This window comes from Monodelphis domestica, chromosome 2 (genome assembly GCF_027887165.1).
Source record: "Monodelphis domestica isolate mMonDom1 chromosome 2, mMonDom1.pri, whole genome shotgun sequence".
In the NCBI taxonomy this organism is placed as follows: domain Eukaryota; kingdom Metazoa; phylum Chordata; class Mammalia; order Didelphimorphia; family Didelphidae; genus Monodelphis; species Monodelphis domestica.
The window spans coordinates 100,291,573-100,313,096 of NC_077228.1; the positions used below are offsets into that span (position 1 = coordinate 100,291,573).

A 21,524-nucleotide genomic window follows, 5' to 3' on the forward strand; every position below is an offset into this window, starting at 1 on the left:
TCTTTTTGCTGTGTGCAAGCAATTTAATTCGGCATCTAATTTTACTCTGTAAACCTTCTGTTCCTGGAGCTGGAAAGCATGTGTTAGCACTTAACTAGAGAGGAGGCTGGGCTGAATAGGTCAGAGGATTAATGATGTTGAGCCTGCATTTTAAAACTGGTTTTTTGATTTTTGGAACCCCTAGTTAATGCTCTAAATAAAACAGGCCAGTTATTTCATGGCTCTTTGTATGTGGTATGAAATAAATTAAGAATGGATCTAAAAGATACATATAGGATCAAAAGATGGAAAAGACATTGGGAATCATTTAGTCCAAACTTCTCATTTTTAGATGAGAACTCAGATGCCCAATGAAGTTGAATGTTTCTGTCATGGGCAGACACAGGATTTGAATTTGCATCTTCCACCTACAGATCTAGTTTTCTTTCTACTATCCATATTGATCGATTACAATTCATTTCTATGGAACTTTTCTCAGATTTTTCAAAAGGAATTTATGTTTACATTAGTAGTGAGAGAATTCCAGGTACATAAGCAACAGGTGAACTTTTGTGTTTTCAGAGGAACTCAAAATACCTTAGGAACAGGTGCATATGGGTGTGGTAGAAAGTCTCCCTGTCAATTGAAAACCCAGTTGAATGATAGTGAAACTATTTCCCAGTTTGAAAAAAAAATTAAATGTCTAGATTTAGGGAATATACAACTGTTTTCTTGCTATTTGTTTTCTGGAAAAAAAGGTAGAAATTCACCTAAGAAGGGTTGAAGTTCATTCAATTTATTCTTTCTTCTAGATCTCCAAACAACTCATTATATGGCTAATTTAAACTATATCCAAAGATAACTTGGGAATTTGATGTTGCAAATTGGGTCCTCATTTGAAGGGGGAATGACACCAAACTGTGATGGAGAACCTATGGCATGTGTGCCAAAGATGGCATGCAGAGCATTCTTTGTGAGCATGCACACTGCACCATTCCCTCCAGCCAAATTCATTACTAAAAAGGCAGAGGAACTTGGGCAGAGCTGTTCCCTTCCCCCTTCCCACTCTGATGACATTTTTTTTCACATCACCTGATCCTCTGCTCAGCAGCCCAATGGGCACATGTTCTCATTCCCCTGTGTGGGATAAGGGTGGGGTAGGGTGCTCTGGGCCTTTGGTGGGGAAAGTCAAGGCATGGCAGGTGGTCTCTAAAAGGTTTGCCATCACTGCACTAAACCATGAAATGAATTCACCTCAGCTAATTAGGGATTAAACTTTGCACTGTCTATGCTGCTTGAGCTACAAATTTAGAGTACTCTCTAAATTTGGTACCCTGAGAGACCCAGTTCCTCTACCCAGTTCCAGCAGTGCCTGTTTTTTTTTTCCACACAGCCTTGAAAATGCTGTTGGTAAATGGAAATCACCAAGGGAACTGGAAATACAATGTAATAAGGAATAGAATGTATAAATTAAGTTAGATGAACCCACATATAATAGAAAAATTTCCTTTTCTCAGTCAAACTCATTGAAAAAAAGGTCTATTCTCATTAGCTCTACTTACTCTCCTATCAATTAGATTTCCAACATTATCAATCAATTGAAACTACTTTCTTTAAAGTTATCAATGATTTTAAATTGCCAAAATTGCTGAATATCAATTTATTAGTTTTTATCATTCTTGATCCATCCTGAGCATTTGCCACTGTTGGCCATGCTCTACTCCTCAATATTATTTCCTCTCCAAGTTTTTAATGATTCTTTTTTTCTTGATTGTTCTTTTGTCTTTCTGTTCCTTCTCAGTCTCCCTTGCCAAAACATCTTTCAGAGCATTTCAGATGATCTATCTGCTCTCCTGCCTCCTGTTGCAAGAGAAGAAATATCATTCCATTGATTCCTTTCTAAAAGGTAAGAAGAGAAAGTTTATTCCACCAAATCTTTAACCTGCTCTCCTACCTTGGGGAGGAGGAGAATAACATCATTCATTTAGTTCAAAGCATCTATCCCCTCCACTAAACTGTCTATGACCCTAGGAGGACTCCACCCTAAGATTAAACCTCTATGGGCAATGAAAATCTACCTAAACTTATTATTCATTAATTAGCAAAATGCTTCCTCCCCCAATATACCCTTCCCATGGCCTCCCTCGAGTCATTATTTAGACCTGTTCCCTGTCCTCCACCTTTCTGATTCCTTATTCACACTCCCTTTAACCAAACTCCCACAGTGTCCCACTACAATTACCTATCATCCTATTCTTCTCTTTTAAAAGAAGAAAAAAAAGAAAGGAAGAAAGAAAAAAGAAGAAAGGAATGAAGGAAGAAAGTGAAAGGAAAGTAAAATGAAAAGAAAGAAGGAAAAACTATCTTTTTTATCTTAAAGAGTTTCCTTTTCTATGCCTTCCATTTTCTGGCTTGCACTCAGACCTAGCTCCCTCCTGATTAGAGACTCCCTGGCTACCCCTACTTCTGTTTCTTTGAAGTCCACTACCACCCAATAAAAATTCTTGTAATTGCTATCTATAACCCTCCAGGATGCTCTCCTTTTTTATCTGGGTGAGTTCAGTGCTTGGCTCCCAGTGTTTTTTTCCTTCTGAATTCCTGTCCTCATACTAGGGAATTCCTCATACATATTGATATTCCTTACTCTTCTCTGTGACTGGACTTCCCAAGTTTTCAAGTATCATCTAACATCTTATTTTCTTCAAGAAGTTTTTCCTATTCCTCCTTAATTCTAGTGCCTTACCTCTGTTGATTATTTCCAACTGATCTTGTCTATAGCTTGTTTGTACATAGTTCTTTAGGCATCCATATCCCTCATTAGATTGCGAACTCCTTCAAAGCAGGAATTTTTTTGTTTGTTTTTACCTTTCTTTATATTCCCAAGAGTTAAATACAGTATCTGGAACTTAATATAGTTCCTGGCACCACATAGTGGTGCTTATTACATATTTATTGACTAATTGACAGCACACCATGAATGGACTCCAGGATTCTGTCTTGTATTCTCTTCTTCCTACTCTACTCTTCTTATTTGGTAAGCTCCCTCTCAATCTTATGCAGATGCCTCTTGGATGTGTGTGTGTGTGTGTGTGTGTGTGAGAGAGAGAGAGAGAATATATATATTATTATCTTGGTGTAGCTAGGTGGCTCGAGAAATGGGAGATCTTAGGTTCAAATCTGGCCTCAGATACTTACTAGCTGTGTGACCCTGGACAAGTCACTTAACTCTCATTGGCTGTCCTTTACCATTTTTCTGCCTTGGAACACTACATTGTATTGGTTCTAAAATGAAAGATAAGGGTTTTCAAGAAAATAAATAAATACTGAGACAACACACCTGAAATAAAATTCTTTATCTTTTCCCCCAACTCAATCTACATGCTTATTCCAATCAAATGTGTTACCATCCTGTCAGTCATCTGTATTTGCAACCTCACTGTCAACCTTGATTCATCACTCTCATTCACCCTAAACATCCAGTCAGTTGTCAAAACTTGTCATTTTTACCTCCACAATAGTCTATATACATCTCCTCTTCCTTCCTTCCACAACTAACACCCTCTTAGGTCCTTATTACTTCTTACTTATACTGCATGTAATTGGTCTCCCAACATTTTTCTCTTAGGCTACATATGATGACCCATACCTGTAATTTTTGATATTAGAAAAGTTAAGGATAGTGGATTGCTTGAGCAGAGGAGTTCTTTGCTGCAATAGAGCTAAAGCTTATCAAGAATCCACACTAAATGCAACATCTATATATGAATACTTTCCCACTCTCTTTGCCCCTCTCCACACTCCCAGGAGTGAAGAGCTACCATACTGCCTAAGATGCAATGAGCCAACTTAGGTCAGAAAAAGAGCAGGTCAAAGCTTCTGTGCTAGCCAGTAGGGGATCACAGTGGTAGGTGGTCTCTGTACTGGGTCAGATACGGAGATATGGAAACTTTTATTTCCAAAACAAAACAAAAACAAAGCTGATCCTTGACCATTCCAATTCATCCTCCACAGAGGTTGGGGAAAAAAAAAACTGAGAAGAAGGCAGGAGAGGGGAAACAATTAAGGAAATTAACCTAGGGGTCAAAGAAGGTCCCTCAGTAGAAAAATTCAGCAGCATTTATTCTAGGGTAAATCTAGCAATAATGAGAAGGGATTGGATTAGTGGTAATTTTGCATTGTACTATAACTATGTACTAAAAGCATGAGGAGGAAGGGAGTGAATTAATCAATGAATAAAATGACATTTATTTAGGCTCTTATTATGTAATAAGAATTATCTTAAATGCTGAGGGTGCTATTACAACTAATGGTAATAATAGCAACAACAAAAAACAAAGACATACCTTCACCTATAAAATTCTAATAAAGGAAGCAGGATACATAGAGATATAGTAACCAGGGAATCGTGCTTTGTCTAGAAATATATTAGTATGGTTGTTGAGGCCCTAGGGGAGTGGTTGGTATGCCCTATTCAGAAACAATGCTGGTGGTTAGATGGACATAGATAATAAAAATGTTATGAAACTATGACTGATTATTGGGATTTTCTTCAGAAGAAATAAACAATTTCCAGTGTTAGATACAACTAATAATCCAAGTAAACTGCGCCTTACTGAAGCTTTAATGAAGACCGGAGAATTTCAATAGATTATATAACAAAACAAGATATGGTTAATTAATATATCTTTATAAAATACTTCACCCTTGATATGATTACATTATGAACCAAATCAAGTTTTATATGATATGAAATAAATCTCTCAAATGAAAACTGGAAGACCTCAAACCATATTATCTTCATAGTTTCCCTCCCCACCTTTGGTAAAATAAGTCACCTTCCAAAGTATTAACTGTCTGGTATTTCAGCCTTCAAGGACTTGATCCAGTGAGGGATATCGATTCCCTTTGTTACTATGGCCAAGTATGCAATGCTCATACACAGGTCGCATTTGATGTATGCTTCACCTTTCCATAAAAACAGATTTAGTCCTGTGGCATTTAAAAGAGGGGATGTCACAAACTGTAAGAGTTAAAATAGTGGGAGACATAAACTGTAATAGATATAAGAGTGGGTGAGTAAATTGTGACCACAGAAAATATGTTTCACTACAGTGTCTTGTCTTGTATCAAATCAAATATAAGGTGGTCACCAGGGAAATATTCCCAATTATGAATATACCCAAGTCAACTGGGTTTTATAGAGATTTTAATTAATAATACAATGAGGAATTAAAGAAAGAGAGAAAGAGAGAAAAAGGAAATAATGAGAAAAGAATAGGCTGGCCCAGGGCAGCCCTGGCCAACCCAGGCCTAAGCCTTAAGAGAGAAACCAGTCAGTCGTTAATCACTCACCATAAGATTTGTCCAAGCAAGGATTCAGAGGGACAGAGTCTCCCCAGAGGGAGTTCCAGCCAGAGTCAGCCTCCCTTGAGAGATCTCCTTAGAGATTTCCTCCAAGAGATTCTTTCTCAAGAGACCCTCCTTAGAGCCTGCCTCTCAAGAGCTTTCCTTCTCAAGAGATCCTTTCTCAAGAGATTCCTTTTTCTTATATAGGGGGTTTTCTCCTATGTCACCTCCCCTAAGTTCTTCCATCTACCAATCACAGTAGACGTTTTCCAAAGGACAGCCCATTCTGAATTCACAGCTGAGTCGACTAATCCCTTTAGTAAGTTTGAACCAGAAAAAACACAGCTGAGTTGACTAATCCTTTTAGTAAGTTTGAACCAGAAAAAACTTCTGAATAAGTTTTCAGCTCTTTGCTCCTTGTAAATTCACAAGTTGCCTGACCTTTATAGGTACTTAGCACCCTATTGTATTAATTCTAAAAATAGGCATGGCTTAAGTATGGGTGTAAGTATTTTTCATTGTTTAGCAGGGAGTTTTCTCCCCTAAAGCAGTCCTAAGTGCAGGTGGAGCAGAGGTCCTCCCATTTCTGATCCAAGTAGAGTTCTCACGGTACAAATGGGGAATGTTCCCAGTAGGGAATTGTTCCAATGGAGAATTCCCCAATGGGGAAATTTTTAACATTCACAAGTCTGAGAAATTTCAAGATTCACAGTCCTAAGTGTTGTATAACTTATTCCCTCTTTAGAAATGTATTCCTTGAACTTGTCATCTTTCTAAGTCAGTGGGTAATCTCTTAGCTGCTCATCTGCCTCTACTGTATAGTACCAATGAAAATATAAAATGCTTTTCTAAATCTAGTGTATTGCAAGTACATTTATTTTTATTGTTTTTTTTTGTTAAGACATTTCATTAAGAGGCAATTACTTCAAAAAATTGGAAAATGAGGGGATGTCCTTCAATTGGGGAATGGCTGAACAAATTGTAGTATCTGTTGGTGATGGAATGCTATTGTGCTAAAAGAAATAATGAGCTGTAGGAATTCCATGTTAACTAGAATGATCTCTACAAAGTGATGTAGAGTGAAATGAGCAGAACCAGGAGAACATTGTAAACAGAGACTGATACACTGTGGCACAATTGAATGTAATGGACTTCTCTACTAGCAGCAATGCACTGATCCAGGACAATTTATGAGAGAGAACAGTATTCACATCCAAAGAAAGAACTGTGGCAGTAGAAACACAGAAGAAAAACAACTGCTTGATCACATGGTTCTAAGGGAATGTGATTGGGGATGTAGACTCTAATTGATCACCCTAGTGCAAATATCAATATGGAAACAGGTTTTGATCAATGAAACATGTAAAACCCAGTGGAATTGCTTGTTGGTAACAGGAGGGGGGTGGGGGGAGAGAAGGGAAAGAACATGCATCATGTAACCATGGGAAAACTATTCAAAATTAATTAATTTAATAAATAATTAAAAATAAAACATTTAAATAAATTTAAAAAGAGGCAATTCCTTAAGGTAGGCTACAAGCTGCTATCTTAAACTTTTAGAATATAGTAACATTGATAGATCTCATGGGAAAACTTTCTTGATTTCTCTCATTCTTTCTTACACTTCACTTGGCACTTTGTTTTGAAATTCTGTAATACATTAATCACATATTTTACACATAAAAGTTATCTGCTTGCTTCTTATTATACTTCTAAACTGCATTTCCTAAATCTGTACATTGTGACACTTACTAAGTGCTAGTCAAATAAATGAAATGAATGAATGAATGTAGTTTGTAGATGGCAAGCTCTTGAGTGGTATTGTCATTTTCTATCACTATATACTCTATTATCTCACCATTTTATACTTTAAAAAAATCCTTACTTTACATCTTATAATTACTACTGTGCATTGATTCTAAGACAAAAGAATGAAAGGAGCTAGGCAATGGGAGTTGAGTGACTTGCCCAAGGTCACAAAGCTAGGAAGTGTTTGAGGTCAAAATTGAATCCAGGACTCTCCATCTTTAAACCTGCTATACTAAGCTACCTAGTTGCCCTCTATAATTGGACGCTTAATAAGTTATTTTGATGATGGCAATGAAGATAATAAACTTGTACTCATGATTTTTATCTCTGAAGAGATAAAGCTAGATTACTTGATCATCTAACATTGATCTATGATTTGTGATACTCAACAGAAACATTAGAGCAATCAAACTATTTTTTGTTTTTGGGGGTGCCAATTCACAATAAACACCATGTATATTTAATTAAATTCATAAGTAAAAAATTTTAGCAGCGGAATTTAAACTCAGATCTTCTTTATTTCAAGTCCAGCACCTCAAGGGTTATACTATCCTCTATTTCCTCCAGTACCTAACTCAGTTTTGTGTGTGTGTGTGTGTGTGTGTGTGCATAATAAACATCTACTAAATATTGGTAAATAAATAAATGAGGTACATGTCTGAAAATAATGTCATACTCTTTTTATTTTAATAGGTGAGCCTTTGAGTTAGTAGAATATTATAACAATTCAGCAGAAATTAAAATGAACCTATAGGGCAAAACAAAGTGGCAATTAATGAAATAAATCTTCAAGTTAGCTTTATTTGGGGAAAAGAATCTCATGTTATGTGTCAGTTAGGTTTTAATATCTAAAGGAACATGGTATTTATGCATTTTGTCTCCCTTCTTATAACTGTTAAGTTATATACAAGTCACAGAAAGAAGAAAAAAAGCAAAACAAACAAAAAACAACCCTTGTATGAGCCTCACCAAAATGAAAGCAACCAAATCACTTACAGACTGGAAGGATATAGAGAGAAATTTATAGGGTTTTTATAATGCTCTAAGTTAAACTGAGTCACTGGTATTCTTTGTTTCTAATAGTATAAAATGGCATAAAATATGACATAAATTATTAATTATCCCAGTATAATAGTTTTCTTTTTCAATGACATAGTAGTTGGTTTTAAAGACATGTTTTATTCCTTTTCTCCACCTCAGTGATTTCTATACTATTTATAAATATATGTACACACACATATATGTATACATATATGCACTATTTTTAAAGATTTCTAACTCTATGAGTGTGAATGATTTCCCACTCTGAATAATTATAGGAAACTTCATTACAGCATTTGTAACAAACATTTGATAAAAATTGAATCTTTATATCCTGAAGGCATTTGCCAGTCTTCAAATGAGAAAAGATCTGTTGAGGGAAAAAAAAAACACCTCTTAGATTTCTGTGTTCCAGCATGGCTTTCATAGATGATGCTTCTCTTGCCTGTGACTGCAATAAAGTGGGGCCACAGTTGCATTCATTGTTCAGTGAGCTTGTCCATACAGTTAAACCCACCGACAGCAATGAATGTTGATTGTGACCTTTTTAAAAAATAAAGCTGGGCAAGACAAGAGGCTGGAAAAGTGCTTGAGGGTCCTGGTTTGGTCTTCTGTTGTAGTGGAAGTCCTGAGAGTGATGATGGAAGAAGGATGATGGTGGTTAGCTGTAGGGTACAATCAACGGTCGATGGTTTTCATTTTAATTCCAAACTCACCGACAGCGTTGAATGTTCACTGAAGCAACCTCAAAAAAAAAAAAGAAGAAGAAAAAGAAAGAAAAAGAAAAAAAAACAACAAAAACAGAATTCTATTGACTTATCATCCATAGGTATCTAAAAGGGGGCAAAAACACAATCAACACAGAAATTTTCACCATTCAATTCATGTTGTTTAAGTTGTGATGACATAGCAACGTTAAGGGGTATAGAGGGAATGGTCCAAGCAGGAGCTGGTAGCTTTCTGTTTCATATAAAAGGAAAAAAAATCTGCTTCTTCTGGAAATAAAAAATACAAAAATTGAAATCAAACAAAAAAAAAACCCATAAATCATTGCAGTTCTTGGTTTAACTTTAGAGTCAATGACCTCAATCTTAATGATGCTGAGTATTTGTCATCAAATACGGTCTCATCAAAACACATATCTCCTAATTTGTAAATAGCTATGTTTACAAGATAGATTAAAAATTATGGTATAGTCATCAACAATCATCAACATACATTTATTAAGGACATACTCTTTGTCAGGCAGTATGCTAAGGTTCAGTAGAAAGGACTCTGAAATTGTAGTCAAAAGTTTTTGGTTCAAGTCCTGACTCTGCTACTTCATAGCTCGCTGAGGGTGGTCAAATTTTATCAGGTATAAAATAAGAAAATATGAATAGGGGGCATCAAGAATAGAGGGCTGGGCCAAGTCAGTAAGATCTAAATTCCAATCCTGCTTTAGACACCTAATAGTTGCATGACCCTGGGAAAGTCACATTGCCTCTGCTTGCCTCAGTTTCTTCATCAGTAAAATGGGAATAACAATAACACCTATGGTCTAGAGTTGTTATGAGGATCAAAAGATAGGATATTTTTAAAGTGCTTCCAGGAAAATACTTTGTAAAAATCAAAGTACTATAGATATATATATATAGATATATAAGTAAGTATTAGTATTATATAACTATATAACATAGTATAGTAATATAAAGTACTATAGAAATATTAATAAAGTTATAGAATTATCATAAAGGTTAGAGTTTCCTAAAACGAGTCCTATATAAATCTGAACTATGAGAAGCCGAGAACTATAATGAAGAAAGTCCTAAATTTGGGGCTGAGGAAGTCCTGGGTTCAAATCCAATCCCTGGTACTTAAGGTTATAGGACTATGGGTAAGTCATTTAACCTCTTTAAGACTCAGTTTCCTCATTTGTAAAATAAAGCACAATAATAATTATCACTACCTAGTTATAATGGATAATAACTAGCATTTTATATGATGATTTAAGGTTTTCAAAGAACTTTATAATCATCTCATTTGAGTCTTACAAAAACACTGGGAAGTAGGTGATGTCATCTCATTTTATAGATGAAGTAAATAGAGGTAAGGATTTTGGAGAAAGAGCAATATAAATGACAGCTACTATCACATAGGAAATTTCTAATCTGTGTGGAATCCCCTTCTCCCATGTCCCAATTTCAGCTCCTATGAATTGGCTTCTAATTTTCAGGAGGTACATTTTTATCTTTAGGTATTTTTAGAGTGTGTAATTTTAGATCTAGTGTGTAAAATTTAGATCTTCCAAATAAATGTCTCTGTTAAAGTCTTATCATATGAATTACTGACTCAAATGCATCAATTCCTCAAAGGCCTCTGATTTTTTGATACAGGCAGATTACAACTAGCCTATAATTTAAAGCCTTAGAAAACTACTTGGCGCACAAGGAGATTAAGAGATTTACCTATGGTCACATAGCTTGTGAATATCAGAGGTGGAATGCAAACTGAGTTCTTTTTTTTTTTTTAAACCCTTACCTTCCGTCTTGGAGTCAATACTGTGTATTGGCTCCAAGGCAGAAGAGTGGTAAGGGCTAGGCAATGGGGGTCAAGTGACTTGCCCAGGGTCACACAGCTGGGAAGTGTCTGAGGTCAGATTTGAACCTAGGACCTCCCGTCTCTAGGCATCAAACTGAGTTCTTACTGACTTTAAGTCCAACTCTTGCTACCAATCCATGTTATTTTGCTGGCATATATACAGGATTAGTAAATTAAATGACAAAGGGCTTCATCTTAAGGCTCAAATAAAAATTACATTATTACAAAGAAAGGACAAGACTAGCCATATAAGTTCCAAATCCCTTCATTTATATGATATTGACAATCTTTTGGGGTTTGACCCCTTACAAATCCTATCTTTCTAAATATTCTCTTTCAAATATAAAGTGCATTTCTTTTATAACATTCTTGTTGTTTCTTTTTAAATAGTTTCCCCACATTTACTGAAATGTTAAGAGGTGCTTTGGGATATAACAAAATCAACACTGAGAATCATGGTCCCATGAATTTAAATGATAACTTGCTAACTTCTAGAAGAATTATATTTTCTCCTGGGTCAGAATAACCCACAATCTTTGGGGAATATTATTTTAAGGTGACTATGTTCAGTTCAACTCAAGTGTCTAGTTATTACAATGTGACCATACTTGCTAGCTAGACAAATGTTTATCAATAATGAATTTGGGGGGCACTTAGAAAAACTGTAACCCAATTCTGGTTGCCTTCAAAGTATGTTACAGGAATTTAAATTTTATCTAGAGCAATGATTACCGCCCCCCCCCCCCTTCATGATCTTCTAGGAAATAAACATTGGGGGATAATTTTTTTAATGATCATTTAAGATTTTAAAATATGTTTTCTTCATTTTTATAAGCAAACAAACATTTTTCTTAGACTAACATTCTCCAAAGAGTCACAGCTGAGAATTCTTTCATCAGCAAACTTTTCTGCATTGATTTTTTATTAAATTCTTCTCAATATGGTCCTGCTGATCCATTTAGTTACATAAGGAGATAGAGCTGAAGGTCTAGCTCTTCTTTCTGAGTTGGCTACTATGACATTAGGTAAATAAATCACCACTGTCAATCACATCTGAGCATCTCCTTATATTTACTAATATTGACATAATCAGAGCCCCCAAATTAATGATTTGCTATATATAAGATTTATTTAATTAAGCTTATATGATAAGTCAGTTGCAATTATATACAGTGAGTATTTTTTCATTTTCTCCTATGCCCATTCAAGTGTGTCAGTGATCTCATAGATTTGGGAGTTTTATGTTATAAGTGGTCTGTCACAGATGTGTAAGTGTATCTGTCACTTAAAGCAGCAGGAAATTATGAGGGACATATGCAAATAAAATGAAAACATTAAACTAGAAAGCATTTCTTATTTCTGTGAACAATGCTAATAATAATAGTAATGGCTAACACTTATATGATATTTTATTGCTTCTAGAGCTCTCCCAATTAGAACTTCATAATCAATGATCCAATGAAGCAGCCCCTGCAGGTTTTTTATTTTTATGTTTAAAATTTTTATTTTTAAATATTTTTCTATGGACTTATGAGAAAGAATGCTATCCACATTGAGAGAAAGAACTATGGGAGTAGAAATGCAAAAGCAAAACATATGACATTACTTATCACATGTATGTATGGGTATGTGATTTGTGGGCTTAGGCTTTTAAAAAATCACTCTGCAGGTTTAATTATCCTCATTTTAAAGGGGAAGAAACTGAGGGATGGAGAGGTTGATTGACTTCCCTTGAGTCATATAGTTAGTGTCTCAGGTGGGATTTGAACCCAGGTGTCTCATACCTTTAAAATCAGGAGAGTCACAGTTATAGATTTCATCTTCAGGTATTTAGAAATCCTTGTAATTGCAAATGTTATAAATAAAAGGGGCACAGTACTCAAACCTTAGATAGGGAAGAAGTTAATTATTAATTGGAGGCATTTTGGTACAATGCAAAGAGTGCTGAATTTGGTGTAGGAGGGCTGTTTTCCACTTGCTACTAGTGTGTTCTTGGGCAAGTCACTGAATCTCTATGGGTCTAAGTTTCCAGAAGCAGTAGCATTAGATGACCTCATTGGTCCTATCTGGCTATAATTTTATGCTTCCATATGATTTATAATGTGGAATGTTTGTATTTCTACACTTGCATTTTAATTTAACATAGGCTTAGAGGATAGGATTCTGGATTATTCATGGACTGGTAATTTCTGGATTGTAATTTCATTGATATTGGGAACTATCAGGTAGAGAAACTTGTCAATATAGGTTGACACTTCTTTTGAAGCATTGAGAAATTACTGTAGTTTTTTTCTCTACATATATATCGACATTCTCTTATCCTGCTTGGCTAGGTCACTTTCTGACCATGTCACCCTAATACTCAATAATCTCTAATGGCTCTGTCACCTCTGGGATTAAATATAATATCTTCTGGTATTAAAAGTACTTCATAACCTGGTTATGGAAGCACATTTTGGCTCTTCTCCTACCTGATTTTTGTCCCACTAGACAGATATTCTTTAATCCAGTGACTCTCTCCTCTTTGATGTTCTACAAAACACTCCATCCTGGCTTCCCAGCATTTTCTCTGGCTGTTCCCCATGATTTGAAAGTTCTCCCTCCTCCTCCCCACCTTCTGACTTCCTTGGCTTCCTTTAGGCACCATCTAAAGTTCCATCCTCCTCAGGAAATCTATCTCAACCCCTCTTAATTCAAATACTTTAGTTAATAATTTCCTATTTGCTCTGTACCTAAGTTGTCTGAATGTGTACTTCTTTGCTTGCAGTCTCTTCAATTATATTGTGAGGCCCTTGGGGACAGGAACTGTTTTTTGCTTTTTTGAGTTTGTCCAGCACTTAGCACACTTCCTGGCTTATAGTTCATCTTTAATAAATTATTTTTGGCTGATGGACTTTCTCTTGCAAGACTTTATTTTTCACACTTTGTCCCAGAAGATAGGGAAATTCTGTAGATATTCTAATTGACAAACATCAATTTTTAAAATGCTAAAATTCAGCTCTAACTGAAAATCCATTTTCTTTATTCAAAAATGTCTTCCCATTTTTCAAATAAACTATTCACATAAAGACATTTTCCCAGAGATGAAGGCAATGAGACTGTTTCATTCTTCTATTTGTGTCCTTAGCACCTAACATAATATGTAATATAAAGTAAGTACTTAATATCATTTGTTGGTTGATTTTAATATACAAAAAAATGATGTCTTCAAGTAAAGGAGATAGAGCAAGACCTAACAAAGGGACAATACAATTATTTCACTGGTATCCATGTAATGTTAAAAAAAAACCTAGAGGAATATCTCATGATTTAAGCTACATCCCAACAGATTGGGTGGATATAGAACATTTATTAAAGGATACAGATAAAAATCACACTTGTTAAGAAGTCATGGGTGAGAATCACCTGGAGGGAGAACCCGCCTCAAAGAGGTCTCCAAACCATTTCAGAATCTTAAAAGAAAAAGCAAAACTAATAATTCACTATTCCACTATTTATAATTCTATGAATTAAAAACAGTAAGGATAGTATACTAAATGTAGCATGAACAAGTATACTGGAATCAGGGCAACTATTAAAAAATCCCAAACCCTTACCTTTCATCTTAGAATAAATGCTATATATTGCTTCCAAGGTAGAAGAGATGTAAAGGACAAGCAGTGGGAGTTAAGTGATTTGGACAGAATCATGCAGCTATGAAGTATCTGATTTGAATCCAAGACCTCTCATCTTTGGATCTGGCTCTCAATCCACTAAGCCACTTAGTTGCCCCCTAGCCCTAACCATTTTCCAAGGATCATTCATACATTTCTTCTTTTTAAAAAAAATTCCTTAACTTTTCTTCCCCCCCCCCCCCTTAAGGCTACCCTTCACTTAATTTGCTAAAAATGCCAGAATTCTTTTCAGTTTTATTTCTCATCTTAGGCTTATGGGAACACATTTTGTTTTGCTTAATGTTAGCAGGTCATAAATAAACCAAAGCACTCTCCTTGCTTTGAGCAAGAGTTACAGAATACATGAAATATCACTTTAAAAAAAAAGTGAGAGTCTAACATGAACTGACAGAGGTACAGGAGGAAGTAGTACATTGTATCTCTGTAAAGGCCATGGGGATTTGGGCTATGGAAGTTGTCTTTCTCAGGAATAGATGAGCTATCTTGCCTGATGACCTGTACTTAATTTAAGTGACTGCCTTTGCCAGTCCTTCCAGAGGGCAAGTGTGTGAAATAGAGCATCTCAATGTCAGTCTCCAATCCCTTCCTCTTTGTGATGGTGTGACCTAAATTGAAGATTTGGTTGTTGATCTGGTTGAATAAACAAATAAACAAATACTTTGCCACCAATATAAGACTTTTCTGTACTTTGAATTGGCTGATTTAAGGGTACATTGGCTATAATACAGCTGTGAATGGATTTCAATTTGTTATTTTTGCTTTTACTGAAATTAAAATTTTCTAATCTAAGAAACTGAAATGAGTTACACTCATTATTTTCAAATACCTTTGCTATTGGTCACCTTTCTTCCTTTATCATTTTTTTCTTTTAACTTTGCCACAAAAAATAATCAGGGAAATATAATCTTATATGCCAAACCTTATAAGAAAATTTAACTGATTCTTCCAGGCACCCCTCTCCTGAAATCACATTGTATTATCTTTATTTGTGTACATGTTGTTTCTCTTTTATCAGTTCCCAGGTAAATGTACAATCCTTAAGGCAGGTATTCTTTTTGAATCCCCAGGAACTATCACAATGCCTGGCACATAGTAGGTACTTAACAAATGTTAGTTGAATTAAAATGAACAGAATTTTCCAGGCAGTGTAATATATTAAAAAGAGCCCTGTTTCTGGAGTAGACTATTATTATCATCTCATCTGGATTCAAATTCTTCCTTAATTTCTGATTTCCTCAACACTTTAAATGTTATAGCTAATAACAAACCAATCTGAATACAAACTGATGAAACTAGTGGTACAGTGGATAGAGAGAGCAATAGATTTGGATTCAAGATGACCTTAGTTCAAAGCCTATCTCCTACATTTAGTAGTTTTGTGACTGGGAAATCACTTTAACTAGTCTATCTCAGTTTCCTCATCTGTCAAAATGGGATAATAATAGCACTTGCTTCCTAGGTTTATTGTGTATGAAGATAAAATGAAATATTTGTGATGGATTTTGCAAAGCTTAAAGTCATTCCTAAATGCTATTTATTAGTGGTTTTATAGTCATCATCATTAATGCCTCAAAGGAAAGAAAAACATCCACCTCCCTAAAATAATCAAAACATGCTAACAATAGCCAGGACAATGTAAGATTTAGAGTAAACTTGGTAATTCTGATAATCTCATGGTATATTTTTCATCACCTATAAATTAAAATGCATGGATACCATATTTTTATACACTTTGCTTTTAGCATCACATGGAAGGAAATGAACATCATCTATTTGCTCCCAAAATGAAAATGAGCAATTCAAGGATCTTTCATCTAAGTTGTATTGTTTCCATTCAGAATTTATTGGCAATTGTAAAGGTTTTTATGGTGTAATTATTGTATGTGTGTATGTATTATATGGTGTAAAAATAGCTAAGCATTATTATGGCAACCATCTGGGTGAATCTCTCAACTTCCTTCAGTTAAAAGAGCCAGAGGAAATGCCAACAAGATGGTTTTCATTGGATATGATAAGGACTTCCCATAGATAACTCATTATATCCTCTAGTTGGAAGGGATCAATCTAAGATTTCTTTAAATTAAATGCTTAACTCAAACAAGCATTCTTTCATTAACATTCCCAGTTATTGGCACAAGGATACTCTTTGGAAGTTCTAAGATAGTGACTATCAATTTAGTGGAAACCACAATAGATTGGAAACCCAAAGTGTTCAAATCCTGTCCCTGCTACTAGTGTTTCTATGTAATATTGCCAAGTCACTTAAATGTCTATAAACCCCACATTTTTTCATCATAAAAAGTGAGATGGACTAGAAGACCTCAAAGGTCTGTTTCAACTTTGTATCGTATGAGTTTTATCTGAAAAGAAAGAAATATCATATATTACATCAGTAGTAGAATTTCATATGCTTTTCTAGAGAATAATTTGCCATTCCTCTATATGCTGTAATATGTGGAATATTATTTCCTATAAAGTATTTTAAAATGAACTATATTTTCATAGGATTAGTGTAGGGATCAAATGAGATAATATATGGAAAGTGCTTTGTAAAATTTAAAATGTAATATGAATGTCCACTATTATTATCATCTCATTCTCAACTTTTTTGGTAAGATTCAGACAGATAAGGTCCTCCTGAGACAAGTCACTATCATATCATTCTTTTATATTTAATGTTTTAGGAACTCTTACACAGATGAATTAAAAAAATCTTATTGTAGTTTTAAATTAGTAATATATTATGCCTTTTTAGGCTTGCAGAAATAATCTTTTGTATAATTATGATATCAGGACAAGAGGTACCATCTGTACTTTGTTTTACCTCCACACAATTTTGATCTACTCTGTTATGTTTCATATTTTTAAAGAGCTTTTCATTTCCTGTCACATACATGTCACGAGTATTATTAGATGTGAGGACATTTATTATGAACACTGTTCTTATGACATTATAGAATAAATCATCAATGTTATGTCCGGGAATTTATGCTCTTCATTTCAGTAAGCAATAATGGCTTGGTTTCAATAGAGATTATTGGTTTAGTTTGAGCTTTCAAGGTCTCTGTAGAATAAGGATTTACCATTTGCGGGTCCATGAAAAGACATTATGCTTATGTGTAATACTCGTCACCAGTTCATATTATATTAGATATTTGGCAGGTGATAAATTTTTAGTATGAAATGATGTCACAATCTCCATGTATTGTTGATTACAAGATCTAGGTACATGAATAATTTCTCTTCTGTAGTTTGTGGTAGTCATAAACTGGCCTTCAATTGTCACTGTAAATCCCTTTATGTACAAAGATAAACATGATTCAGCTATTTGTTTGATGATTCTTTGTCAAAATATTATTGAATTCATGTAACTATTGCCCATCAAGGTCATTTTGATTCCATTCTTGGTTTGGAGCCATCTTATATGACCTTTTAAATTGGAGGTAAATAACTTACAGTTATAGTTGAAAAAAATCCAATTCTTTTTACCTGTTATCAGGTTTTGTTAGTACCTAAAGCTTTTGAGGTCTTTGTCATGTGCTCAAAGGATGATTATCAAGATCTATTTTCCTTTTTGGAGAGAAAATGTTAACTTCTCTATAATTACCTTACATTGGTGGGCCTGTTTCTTACTAATTAATTAATATATTATTAGTAATAAACAATATGATAAATACACATAAGTTCATAACTAAAAGTAATATTATTACATTTATGACAATACATTAATTTTTGTTAGGACATATTCCAAATGCTATTTTTGTACAACTTGAGAAAGTTAAAAAAATAAGATTAAAGAACCAATTAATGTGTTTCTCCCCAATAGAGCCACATGATTTGGTGCCTTCTATATATATGAAGTAACCAATAATTTTGGTAATATTTCCTTTTTTAATTAAAAGCCATACTTGCTTCTTTTAAGAAAAAAATGATAATTGGCCTAATGCTAAGAAAAAAACAGGATGGACTTAAACTGTCTCCCTGAAATATGTTCCATTTATAAGAATTATTATTGATATTATGTTGTTGCCATATTTTATAAAAAGAACAGTTTTTGGTGACATTTTTAACTATAGTCAGATTACATATTTCTAGCATATACATAAGCCATGAATTTAGAACTGAGTCAAAAACATTTTTAATGAGTGAATGAAGTGAGTATAAATACTATAAAATTTTGGGGTGTTTGTTCAAAAACTTCTGATTATTCAGCCATTCTTTGTATTCTTGGGACTTTTTGATACCCCACATTTGCTACTTAGGAAATATATTGTTTTCTGGTTAGAGTTTACAAATTATTTTTAGTTACATAAAACAAGAATACTTTGTGTAAAATCCATAAACAAAACTGGCCTACATTTAGAGAAGTTACTTGTTTTCTTATCTTTTGCTAGATTGTTATTGAAAACAATAATGATAATAATGATTTTGAATACAGGTTGTTTAAATCAATTGAATTACCCACTCCCTCCAATTATTTAATTTAGCTTCTTTATGTTTTATATTAATGGTTGACTCTAGCAGGGTATTTTTTTCCCTTTAAAGAAGGCATTTTTCAGGGGCAGCTGGTTGGCTCAGTGGATTGAGAGCCAGACCTAGAGACGGGAGGTCCTAGGTTTAAATCTGGCCTCAGACACTCCCTAGCTGTGTGACCCTGGGTAAGTCACTTAACCCCCATTGCCAAGCCCTTACCATTCTTCTGCCTTGGAACCAGTACCCAGTATTGAGTCTAAGATGGAAGGTAAGGGTTTAAAAATTAAATAAATAAATAAGTGATTTTCAACCTTTTTGGTGCCTGGTGAGATTTATGGATCCTTTTTCAGATTAATGTTTTTAAAATAAGATAATTATGATTACAAAGGAAGCTAAATACAGTTATCAAAATACTTAAAAAAAAATCAAGTTCACGGACCCAGGGTTTGGAGCCCTTGCTACAGAGCGTTGATGTCAACATAAATGTAATTAAATTAAATTAAATTAAAAAATTAAATTAAAATTTAAAAAGCCTTAAGCTCCATACTCAGGGCCTTGGAAAGCAAGGCTGATTTGTACACTGTTGTTTGTGGATGTTTCCACCACAAATATATTTTCTTACCCTTGAGAATGTTGAATGGTTGCCAAGAAACAGTTCTGATTAAAAAGAAAAAAAAAACATTTGATATCATTCGTTCCAGAAAAAGCATGCTGTTTTTAAATGCATAAATAAAAAGCACATATATTTTAAATTACCTATATCAATTTCTCAATTATTATAGATTTCTGTTCATTTAAGTACTTAATAAAAAGTTGTTGATAGATTAAAACTCCTATTTTAGGACTGCATCATGTGATATAGGAACTCTTCCTGAAATAAAGAGAAAAAAGATACATTATTATATATCTACCAGGAACCATAAATGAATTGATATCACCTAACGACATTTTAGTTTATTGTTTGTAAATAAAATGTCATATGTAAAAACTATTTTTGAGGTAAGTTGTAAAGCAACTACCACATTAGACCTATCTGTTTTATATAGTTTTAATAAGACAAAAATAAAACAAAATTCAAGTTAATGGTCTAATGACAATAGAAAGTTGTTCAAAAATATTCTTACAGAGCACAAGACTAAAAGGGAAGAAAAAGATTAGAAATGTCAAACACAGGCATAAAAACATTTTTAACTTGAGTTGTGGTGGTAAAATGAGAATGTTCTTGTCTCCAACAAGTAGTGCAAAACAGATTCAAAGTTTTCGTTTAAAAGAAAAGTCCACATCATACCTACCACTGAGCAGCATTCCACATAAGAGTCTTGACTTTCCATTTGTCTGACTGTATAAAACAAATTTTCTGCCCACCTCACAGATTAGTGCAATAGGAGCTAGTGAGAGGGTTGAGGAGTGAGTTAATTCCAATTAACTGGAATTTTAAAGTGTAAATAAACATTATCTCACCTTTTTTGAAGGTGATAGGTTGATTTGTCACAGAAATGAGGATTGCCATATAAATAGAAGAGGGATGTATATTTCCTTAAGCAACAATTATATCAATTACTCTTGAGGAAGAAAAAAAAGCCTGACTCTTTTTACTTGAGAGTCTTACATTTATCACTGAAAAGAATCTTAAATTCATATTAAAAAATATGTAGTAATTTCTGAATGCATGTGTGTGAAATAGTGGAAATTGTCAGTTATGATGAGAATTATATTTCCTAAATGTAGAGTGGAACATAATTTTTCAGTCTTTATATATATGCATAAATATATATATGTATATATATTTATGTAGCACTTTTGTTGCTTATTTTCTGTATTCAATACAAAGGACACAGCTAATTCAGCAGCTACTTTTAGTTTCCCCAACCTTTTAGACTACATTCCTCGTTAGCTACATTACTAGAATACTTTACTATTTATGGGAGAAAGTATGAATGCATCTTAGTTTTTGGAGTTATATGAACATCTGTTCCTTCAATCAACAGAATAGCAAATGTGATATTTCACATCAGTGTGTGAAACAATGCCTACAGGCTTTGACTTCACATGGGCTTCTAGATAGTTCTAACTTCACAGGCAAGATATCTGAAAATGAATTCAAGGAACAAAAAAAAGGTTTTTGGGTGAAAGGAAAAAAAAATAGAAAAAGAACTCTGGGACCCAGAAGAATTTAAAGTCATGGAAATAGTTACTAAAAGTTGTAATATAAAAGTTCCTGAGTAGTAACTTGATATTCTTCTAGCTTTCAACTTTCATATGAAAGACATCATTGGCTACCTTTTCATCTGAATAGAATTAGGCAACTTAAGTGATAACAAAGATGAAGTGGGGGCATTAATATTCCAGGCAATAGCTAAACCCACAATATGTGGATTTATAATCTCCTACCCAAGATTACCTTACCTCCTGCCACCCAAGCCCTTCCCAATGGCAGCTATTATGAATTAGAAATGAATTAGATTATTAGAAATATGAAATTAGATAATAGAAATTAGAAATATGAATTAGAAATGGAATTCAAGTAGCCTTTCTGGTTCTTTTGTGGCATTAAATTTAAATTATGAGCATTTTAAAAAAGACTTCCATATTTTTATAGCCCCCAATTTTGTCACGTTTATA

At 34.1% G+C, this 21,524-nt stretch overlaps 1 long non-coding RNA gene and 2 other non-coding genes across 5 annotated transcripts in view; all 3 read right to left on the minus strand.

Moving 5' to 3' along the window:
• Positions 1-1,624: 1,624 nt before the first annotated feature.
• Positions 1,625-21,524, minus strand: part of LOC103097316 (uncharacterized) — a 106,579-nt gene continuing 86,679 nt past the window's right edge. For 2 of the 3 annotated variants that reach the window (XR_008916135.1, XR_008916136.1), the window contains 2 exons: positions 19,659-19,773; positions 1,625-19,559 (listed from right to left, as the gene is read on the minus strand). This is a non-coding gene — a long non-coding RNA (uncharacterized LOC103097316). Of the gene's footprint in view, positions 19,774-21,524 lie in introns of all 3 variants that reach the window. The other variant, XR_008916134.1, reaches the window with a different exon arrangement.
• On the minus strand, positions 8,635-8,721 carry MIR181B-1 (microRNA mir-181b-1). The gene has a single exon (NR_032220.1). It is a non-coding gene; the product is annotated as a microRNA mir-181b-1 (primary transcript).
• On the minus strand, positions 8,847-8,910 carry MIR181A-1 (microRNA mir-181a-1). The gene has a single exon (NR_032219.1). It is a non-coding gene; the product is annotated as a microRNA mir-181a-1 (primary transcript).